The following is a 10,320-nucleotide window of genomic DNA, read 5'->3' on the forward strand; positions in this document are numbered from 1 at the left end:
TGCCCAGGCTGATCCCAAACTCCTGGGCTCAAGTGATCCACCCACCTCTGCCTCCCAAAGTACTAGGATTACAGGTATGAGCCACTGCGCCTAGCTGACAGAGTCATATTATCAGTTATGTTTATTCCAAAGTTATTACCCTGTGCAAGTTACTAACATCTCTTCCTCCCTTCCAAACTACCCTTTTTCTTGACAAACTTTACACCAATTTTTTACAAATACAAGGCATGTTACTAGGAGAACAGTACTGGAATAACTGCCATAAATCCGTGGATGTTCCAGATAGAAAAATTGGCTTTATACTCATGCTACCTCTTTGTAATTGTTTGGATTCCTTTGGCTGCCCTTAGTATATTTAGTTGTTTTAAATACCATTAGAGTGTCCTGAATTTATTTTAACTAGAATACAGATTTACATTCCTTCAATCAAGTTGTATTAAAAACCTATTGCTTAATTTTCTGACATTTCATGGAGACCCATAGACAAGGCTCACAGAAACCAAGTGAGAACAGCTATTCTTCAAACTTAAGTGACAGGGTTCATAGTTTTTTAAAAATTGCTACTTTTTAACTTAAAGTCTATGAATACTCATTTATTTATTTGCTTAAGAAAAGTTTTGAGAAACCTTTTTTCCCCTCAACTGTATTTAATGATAGATCACTGCATCCTTGACTTCCCAGGCTCAAGCCAGCCTCCCACTTCAGCCTTCCCAGTAGCTGGAACCTGTGACAGGCATGCACCGCCACACCCAGCTAATTTTTTTTTTTTGTAGAGACAGGATCTCCCTATGTTACCCAGGCTGGTCTCAAACTCCTGGACTCAAGCAGTCCTCCCACCTCAGTTTCCCAAACTGCTGAGATTACAGGCATAAGCCACCACGCCCAGCCTTTGCTGTATTTTAAATTTTGGTTTTATATTTCATTTAAAAGTTAGTAAGAATCTAGTGTCCTAAATTCTAAAAATCACTTTAATACATTTTCTTGCCTTACCACAGTGAAGGACAGCAGACATAGATGACATGTTTGTTCTCTCTACCAGGATTTTACAATCAACAAGTTAGAACAGTTGACATTTTAGTCAGCTTTGGCATAGTCACACCATGTTATCCTACCAGTCAACCCAATCAAAGTTGGAGGGGTAAAAGTGAGTTTTTACATTTTTCTAGAAGCTCCCAGATTGAAGCTTCTGTTTGGATATCATAAAAGGGTGCTTGGTTAGAGTTTGGAGGAGGTTGTAACCTTTGAAGGAGCTGCTGATAGCCTGGGAAATTACTTCCAGCTTAATAAGGTATTTGTAATTTATTTAGTTATTATGTGTTCAAATATGTTTTCAACTGTTCTGTTGGTGCTGAAGGAGTACAAATGGTGTCAAATACCACTTGAAATGGTGTTTAGCCCCAAAGAAAAGATAAATGTTGGAATTGCTATAAATTTTTAAATCACGTTAGCTGGGTGTGGTGGCTCGTGCCTGCAGTCCCAACTACTTGGGAGGCTGAAATGGAGGATGGATTGAGCCTGGGAAGCTGAGGCTGCAGTGAGCTATGATTGTACCACTACACTTTAGCCTGGGCAGTGTGACACAGCAAGACCCTGTCTAAAAAATAAAAATAGGCCGGGCACGGTGGCTCAGGCCTGTAATTCCAGTACTTAGGGAGGTGGAGGTGGGTGGATCGCTTGAGCCCAGGAATTCGAGACCAGCCTGGGCAACATGGCAAAATCCCATCTCTACAAAAAATGCAAAAGATAAACCAGGTGTGGTGGTGCATGTCTGTAATCCTAGATACTCACGAGGCTGAGGTGGGAGGATTGCTTGAGCCCCAGGAGGTGGAAGTTGCATTGAGCTGAGATGCCACCACTGCACTGCATCCTAGGCGATGTGGCAGAGCAAGACCCTGTCTCAGAAAATAATGAATTTTTAGATCACAGAAACATTAATGAAATTACCATATTCGGAGTGGTAGCAAACATTTCATACTTTTCCAGTTACTTGAGAACCTTCTGTGTTTGGTTGCTGGGATGTTGCCATGGTCACAGTCCATGTTGGGATTGGAGTAACGAACTTTGGAAACAGTGATAGCTCAGGATGTCCAGGCTTGAAGCTAGGCTATCTGGAAATTCTGGAGTTGTTAAAGCCACACGACATGGACCAGAAGGCTCTGAAGAAACTGGTAGAATCCATCAGTGAAACTGTCAAGAACTGTAAGTACTGACCAGACTTCCAGTGCTGCCTGAACATCTTGATTCACAGAAATGTTTAAAAAGCAAAAAGATGAGGATATATTAAAAAGATACAGGAGCCAACCTGAAAACTGCCAATGGCCAAAGCCGGAACAACTTGAGCAACAAAGTAACATAGTATTGAAAGGCGTCTTAGTCTATTTGGGCTTCTGTAACAAAATACCATAGACTGGATGGTTTATAAGCAACAGAAATGTAGTTCTCACAGTTCTGGAGGCTGGGAAGCCCAAGGTCGAGGCCGATTCGCTGTCTGGTAAGGAAGGGCCTGCTTTCTGGCTCATGGATGGCACTCCCTTGCTGTGTCCTCACCACAGTGGAAGAGACTAGCTAGCTCTGTGGGGTCTCTTTATAAGAACACTAGGCCTAGCTGCCACTGCCTCCCAAAGGCCACACCTCCTAATACCATTAGCTTGGGGGTTAAAATTTCAACATGAATTTGGTGGAGGCCAGGGAGGGGCCTAAACAGACCATAGCAGTGTGTAACCAGTGGTATAAAATAAATACATGTGACTTAATACTGATTAAATAATAGTAATAAATGGAAAAGAAAAATCTTCCTTATGGAAGAATTCTAAATAATAATATAGATACCACTTCCCAGGAAGTGGAGCTTAATTCCCTTCTTGAGTGACTGGCTTCAAAAGAATAGATTGTGGAAAGAGAAAAATAGTAAGTACAGTGGAGAGAGCTGGCAGACTCTAGCTTAACCAAACAATCAAGTTTAACATCCATAGTGATATGTCATGTTGAGATTATGTTTCCCTTTACATGTGATTAGAGCAGCACTTTACGTCTGTGGTTTTATTCCTCAAAACACATAATCACAGTCTAATCTTGAAAGAAAAACAGGCAAACACCCAGATGTGATGGCATGCACCTGTAGTCCTAACTCCTGGGGAGGCCTTGAGGCAGGAGGATATTTTGAGCCCAGGAGTTGGAGGCTGCAATGAGCTCACACCACTGCTCTCCAGCCTGGGAGACACAGCAAGACTCCATCTCTTAAAAAATAAAAAGAAAAAAATAATTTAAAAAAACAAAATGATGACCATTCCATTCTACAAAATAAATCCAAAACTGTCAGGTTCATGATAGGCAAGGAAAGACTGAAAGCTATCACAGGTTGGAGGAGACATGACAACCAAATATGGTATCCTGGACTGAATTCTGGGATCAAAAAAAGGATGTTAGTGTAAAAACTGTGGAAATCCAATTAAAGTCTATAGTTTAATGTACCAATGTTAATACGTTAGCTTTGACAAATGTACCATGGCTATGTAAGACATTAGCATTAGGGAGAAACTGGGTGAAAAGTATATAGGAACTCTTTGTAATACCGTTGCATCTCTTATGTAAATTTAAAATTATTCCAAACTAAAATGGGTCAATTTCTATTATCTCAACACCATCCTCATTATTGACCCATTGTTTCTCAAATATCATTTACAATGGTTTCTTTTCTCCTTTTCTTTTTGAGACAGAGTCTCACTTTGTCACCCAGGCTGGACTGTAGTAGTGGTACAAACATATCACACTGCAGCCTCGACCTCCCTAACTCAAGCCATCATTTCACCTCAGCCTCCCAAGTAGCTTGGGCCTACAGACATGTGCCACCACACTCAGCTAATTTTTGTATTTTTTGTAGAGATGGGATTTCATTATATTGCCCAGGCTGGTCTCAAATTCCTGAGCTCAAGCAATCTGCCCAACTCTGCCTTTAGAAGTGCTGGGATTACAGGCATGAACCACCACGCCTGTCCTTACAATGGTTTCTTGTGCAAGGTCTTTAGATATAATGAAACATGAGACACACTGATAAAATTCAGGAAAAGTTACCTTATTACTTGCTGCAGATTGTATCTAAAATCTTTGATTGCTTTGTTCGATGACTTGTCAACATTTGACTCTCAGAGAAGCTCCTGACTCTTCTTCCAGCCTCTCTTTTCTCGGGCTTCCATTTTCACACCACTATTGGTGCTAACATTTCCACTCAGATAATAACTTTCTACCAGAGTGGAGCAGGATCTCTTTCAGGCAAGCGTTAATACACTATACTCTATATAATGCATCTACACCTGAGCTTCCTTTTTCTTCATATTCCAAACAAGAAAAGACTTTCCAAGTTTTTGTCCTCAGAGCAGCTGCGTCCATTTTATGACCTAGTCTTGTAAATCACAGAGCCCCATTTTCACTATATTCTATTGGTTAAAACAGTCACAAAAAGCCCCTTAGTTTTAAGGGGAGAAGACATAGACCCCATCTCTCTAAGAGAGGAGTATCAAAGTCACATTGTAAGAAGAGCATGTTCAATGGGATACATTGATATAATCATCTTTAGGAAAATACAAACTGCCTCATCAGGATTCACCATTAATAAGGTAGTTTCAATAACCTACTGCCAGGCGGCCAGGCACAGTGGCTCACGCCTGTACTCCTAACCCTTTGGGAGGCTGAGGCAGGCAGATTACATGAGGCCAGGAGTTCGAGACCAGCCTGGCCAACATGGTGAAGTCCTATCTCTACTAAAAATATAAAAATTAGCCAGGCATGGTGGTGGGCACCTGTAATCCCAGCTACTCGGGAGGCTGAGGTAGTAGAATCACTTGAACCCGGGAGGCAGAGGTTGCAGTGAGCTGAGATCATGCCACTGCCCTCCAGCCTGGGTAACAGAACGAGACTCCATCTCAAAGGAAAAAAAAAAAAGAATCTACTGCCAGGCTGGGCACAGTGGCTCACACCTGTAATCCCAGCACTTTCAGAGGCCAAGGCAGGAGGACTGCATGAGCCCAGGAGTTGTAGACCAGCCTGGCCAACATAGTGAGACTTCATCTCTACTAAAAATTTGAAAGTTAATGGCCTTTAGATGGAGCAACTTGGGTGGAGCTGGAGGCCATTATTCTAAATGAAGTAACTCAGGAATGGAAAACCAAATATCGCATGTTCTCATAAGTGGGAGCTAAGCTATGAGGATGCAAAGACATAAGAATGACACAATGGACTTTAGGGACTCTGTGGGAAGGGTGGGAGGAGGGTGAGGGATAAAAGACTACATACTGGGCACCATGTACCCTGCTCAGGTGATGAATGCACCAAAATATCAGAAATCACCACTGAAGAACTTATTCATGTAGCCAAAAACCACATGTACCCCAAAAACTACTGAAATAAACTTTTTAAAATTAAAATTAGCCAGACATGGTGGTGTGCACCTGTAGTCCCAACTACTCAAGAGGCTGAGGCAGGAGGATCTCTTGAGCCCGGGAGTTCAGGGCTGCAGTGAACTATGATTCACATTACTGCACTCCAGCCTGGGTGACAGAGAAATATCCTGTGCTTAAAAAAAAAAAAAAAAAGCATATAGTGTAATCCTTTTTTTTTTTTTTTTTTTGAAGACAGAGTTTCACTCTTGTTGCCCGGGCTGGAGTGCAATAATGCGATCTCGGCTCACCGCAACCTCCGCCTTCCAGGTTCAAGCGATTCTTCTGCCTCACCCTCCCGAGTAGCTGGGATTACAGGCATGTGCCACCACACCCAGTTAATTTTGTATTTTTAGTAGAGATGGGGTTTCTCCATGTTGGTCAGGCTGGTCTCAAACTCTTGACCTCAGATGATCTGCCCGCCTCAGTCTCCCAAAGTGCTGGGATTACAGGCATGAGCCAGCGTGCCCGGTGACACTTTATGCTTTTAGAGACTGAAGGAATCTTAGAGATCATCCAGGACAAAACCTAAGTGTTATAGGTGAGGGCAGTGAGGCATAAAGAAGCTGTATGACTTGTGTAAGTCTCTCAGCTATTTAGGATAAGAAATGGAAGTGGAACCCAGGGACTTATTAAAAGTCTTGTACCCCCAGCCCACGAAGTCTCACCTGTTGGTTCTCAGTCCTGACAGTGCATCAGACACTTGTGCACTTGTTCAAAATAGCATTTTACTAAGTCTGGAGTGAGAACCAGGTATGTGCATATTTAAAAATTTCCATTTGAACACTGCAGATCTGATCAGTCACAAAGCCTGACTGAGTTTCTGCAGCATCTCAGGCTCCCTCCCAGCTTTCTGTCTTTATTTCCACCTTTCTATCCCAAACCCTATGCCTCCAAGCCTGGCTTCCATGCTTCCAGCTTTCCTACTTCAATAGATTTTCCTAAACCACTTTGTACTGTTATGGCCCTCTCCTGTTCCGAAATGTTCAGTGGCTTAACCCAAAGATTCTCAACTCCTAGGGCATAGAAGTTGAGCTCTTGTTCAAAAGCTAATTCCTGGGCCTGCTGTTAACAATTCTGGTTTAGCAGATTTGGGGCAAGTTCTGGGAAACTGCAAGCATGGGGCAGTGGAGAAGGGGTTAATTCTCATACAGATGGTCTAAAATGACACTGCTTCTGTATAGTAAATATTAATCCTCTGACCAGGCATTGAAGGCCCTCCACCATCAGCCTATCCTCTTGAACCTTGCCGTTCTCTTCTTCCCAACTCCTTGCTATGCTCATTATGCTCCCAGTAAGGCACGTTCTATTTCAATCCTAAAATTCTACCTCTTTCCTTTACTCATGTCATCCTCTTTTCCTAGAATTTTCCTCCTCTTTACCACCCTCAACACATTTCTTCCTACATAGATACTACGCATCCTTCAAGGCTCAGTTCACAGTCTAGTTCTCCCATGAAAATGGCCCAACTCCTTTCCCATACTGATTTTTCTTTCTTCACATGTCTATAGTGGTGAACGTTATCTTACATGATTTAGCAGTTGCATACTGTCTTAGGAAATTTCTAAGTGAGGCTCACATTAATTGTGTAAGCTCTTTAGTAACTAGTCCATATCATATATATATATTTTTCTATCAGAATACCTAGCATCATAGGAACAAAATAGCTGCTAGTAAGATATATTTCACTGGATTGAATAACTTAATGATTAAAGCTAAGTTGTATTTATTTGCCTTTTCATTTTACAGCCAAAAAAAGTGAGCTAGAGTGTCTCATAAGACTTTTCCACAGCTTAGTGGGAAGAGCTGATGGAAGATTTGGAAACACTGGGCTAGATCGTAAAGCATTTCGAGGGGTTCTGCACAATGTATTAGGAATGACTGATGACATGTTGATGAATAGGGATAAGAAGTCATAAGAGACTAAAAATAGCCGATCTGAAATAGCAGACTACTCATATTCCATTTTCATGAAAGACTTTGAACATTTTTTTTTTTTTTTTTTGAGATGGAGTCTCACCCTGTTGCCCAGGCTGGAGGGCAGTGGTGCTATCTCGGCTCACTGCAACCTCTGCCTCCCGGGTTCAAGAAATTCTCCTGCCTCACCTCCCAAGTAGCTGGGACTACAGGCACGTGCCCCACACCTGGCTAACTTTTGTATTTTTTAGTAGAGATGGGGTTTCACTATGTTGGCCAGGCTGGTCTCGAACTCCTGACGTCGTAGATCTGCCCATCTCTGCCTCCCAAAGTGCTGGGATTACAGGCGTGAGCCACCGTGCCAGGCCTGAATTTTTTTAACTCCGAACTAGAAAGGCATAATACCAGAAGTGTAGTGCTGCAAACATAATTAGTTTGATCGTGAGGATAGTTTTCAATACAAACTCACTCAGAATTTCATACCTCATAGGTGTACAGCTTTGAGAAATAACCAATAGGGCCAGGCACGGTGGTTCACACCTGAAATCTCAGCACTTTGGGAGGCTGAGGCAGGTGGATCACCTGACGTCAGGAGTTTGAGACTAACTTGGCCAACATGGTGAAACCCTGTCTCTACTAAAAATACAAAAATTAGCAAGGCATGGTGGCACATGCCTGTAATCCCAGCTGCTGGGGAGGCTGAGGCAGGAGAATCCCTTGAACCTGGGAGGCAGAGGTTGCAGTGAGCCGAGATTGTGCCATTGCACTCCAGCCTGGGTGACGAGTGAAACTGTCTCAAAAAAAAAAAAAAAAAAAAAAAGAGAGAGAGAAATAACCAGTAATGAGCTAAGTAAGCTAACAGTATCTTTTTTTTTTTTGAGACAGTCTCCCTCTGTTGCCCAGGCTGGAGTGCAGTGGTGCGATCTTAGCTTACTGCAACCTCCACCTCCCAGATTTAAGGGATTCTCGTGCCTCAGCCTCCAGAGTAGCTGGTATGACAAGCATGTGCCACCACATCCAGCTAATTTTTGTGTTTTTAATAGAGACAGGGTTTTGCCATATTGGTCAGGCTGGTCTCGAACTCCTGACCTCAAGTGATCCACCCGCCTTGGCCTCCCAAAGTGCTGGGATTACAGGTGTGAGCCACTGCATCCAGCCTATGCAGTAACATTTTTTAAAAAGATATGCAGTTTGCAGGTCGGGCACGGTGGCTCACACCTGTAATCCCAGCACTTTGGAAGATGGAGGTGGGCAGATAACAAGGTCAGGGTATCGAGACCATTCTGGCTAACACGGTGAAATCCCATCTCTACTAAAAATACAAAAAATTAGCCTGGCGTGGTGACGGGCGCCTGTAGTCCCAGCTACTCGGGAGGCTGAGGCACGAGAATGGCGTGAACCAGGGAGGCGGAGCTTGCAGTGAGCCAAGATCGCGCAACTGCACTCCAGCCTGGGCGACAGAGCGAGACTCCGTCACACAAAAAAAAAAGAAAAAAAAAGAAAAAAAAAAGATATGCAGTTTGTAGCTTTTAATCATGATGTCTTTAGATTCACATGCTGTAGACATGTAAATTACTAAATGGCTTCTTTTTCCTCATAAAAATGAACATGTATCAGTTAGTATAAAAAATGGTAATGACTCATGATATTGAAAAAATCAAAGATCATATCTTTAAAATAAAAAATTATTTAATGTGATCCAGTTAATTTCAGTAACAGATTTTTTTTTTTTCCGAGATGGAGTCTCGCTCTGTTGACCAGGCTGGAGTGCAGTGGTGCGATCTCAGCTCAGGCAACCTCCAACTCTCGGGTTCAAACAATTCTCCTGCCTCAGCCTCCGGAGTAGCTGGGATTACAGGCGCCTGCCACCATGCCCAGCTAATTTTTTGTATTTTTAGTAGAGACAGGGTTTCACCATGTTGGCAAGGCTGGTCTCGAACTCCTGACCTCAGGTGATCCACCCTCCTCGGCCTCCCAAAGTGCTGGGATTACAGGCGTGAACCACCGCACCCAGCCAGTAATAGATTTCTAAGATAGAATTTGGTAAGTTTTGACGCATGTATACACCTATGAAACCATCACCACAATCAAAATGATTAACATATTCATCATCTCAAAAAGAGTAAATATCTTATTTTTATAGGATAATACTAAAGTTTCCCATTGTAAAAATAATGTATTATTTTAGTAATTTACCTTTAAGTATTGTGCAAACTCTTTAGAACATAATTTTTGCCACTTTTTTTTTAGAATAAACATTATCCTATTAACTCCACTGTGTGTCTCCTTGGCTCATAGTAACTGTATAAAACATCACAAACGAAACTCAGCATTGCTCATGATGGAGAATGTCTCTTTTCTTTCTTCAAGAATACAGCGGAAAACACATTTCCTGTAATTCTGATTCTTTCAAGAAGACTGTGCCAAAACTTCTCCCCCTCAATTTGGGAGAAACATTTTTCTATCCATACTTACATACTGTTGAATTACAAAATAGCACTAAATTACAATACACTTACGCATTCTTTTTCTTTCAGTGTTTTTTGCATTTGACAAAGACCATGATAACTACATAAAAGTAAAAGAGTGGGTTAAAGGATTATCAGTGTTTCTTCAAGGAACTTTTGAAGAAAAGCTCAAGTGTAAGATTTCTGTATGTGATTACTGGCTTAGTAATATATAGTCAATTTTGTACTTAGTGAATGCTTACATGTTTAAAAATATAAAATCAGTGTTCTTTATAGCAACCTTGCAGAAATAGTTCATGACAGCTTAAAAAAAAAAAAAGCTGATGAAATGGGTGGCACAATTGTAAGGTCACGGAAGAGTCCCCAGCCCCAAACATTTCCTTCACTGGTTCTGGGATGCCCAAATGTCATCACCAGGATGGGTCTTTGGCTTATGGCCCATGCTAAGAACAACAGCTAAGGGTCAGGGCTTGTGCCAACTCTGATCAGCTGGCAAGACTGCA

This window comes from Gorilla gorilla, chromosome 6, assembly GCF_029281585.2.
Source record: "Gorilla gorilla gorilla isolate KB3781 chromosome 6, NHGRI_mGorGor1-v2.1_pri, whole genome shotgun sequence".
Taxonomy (NCBI): Eukaryota; Metazoa; Chordata; class Mammalia; order Primates; family Hominidae; genus Gorilla; species Gorilla gorilla.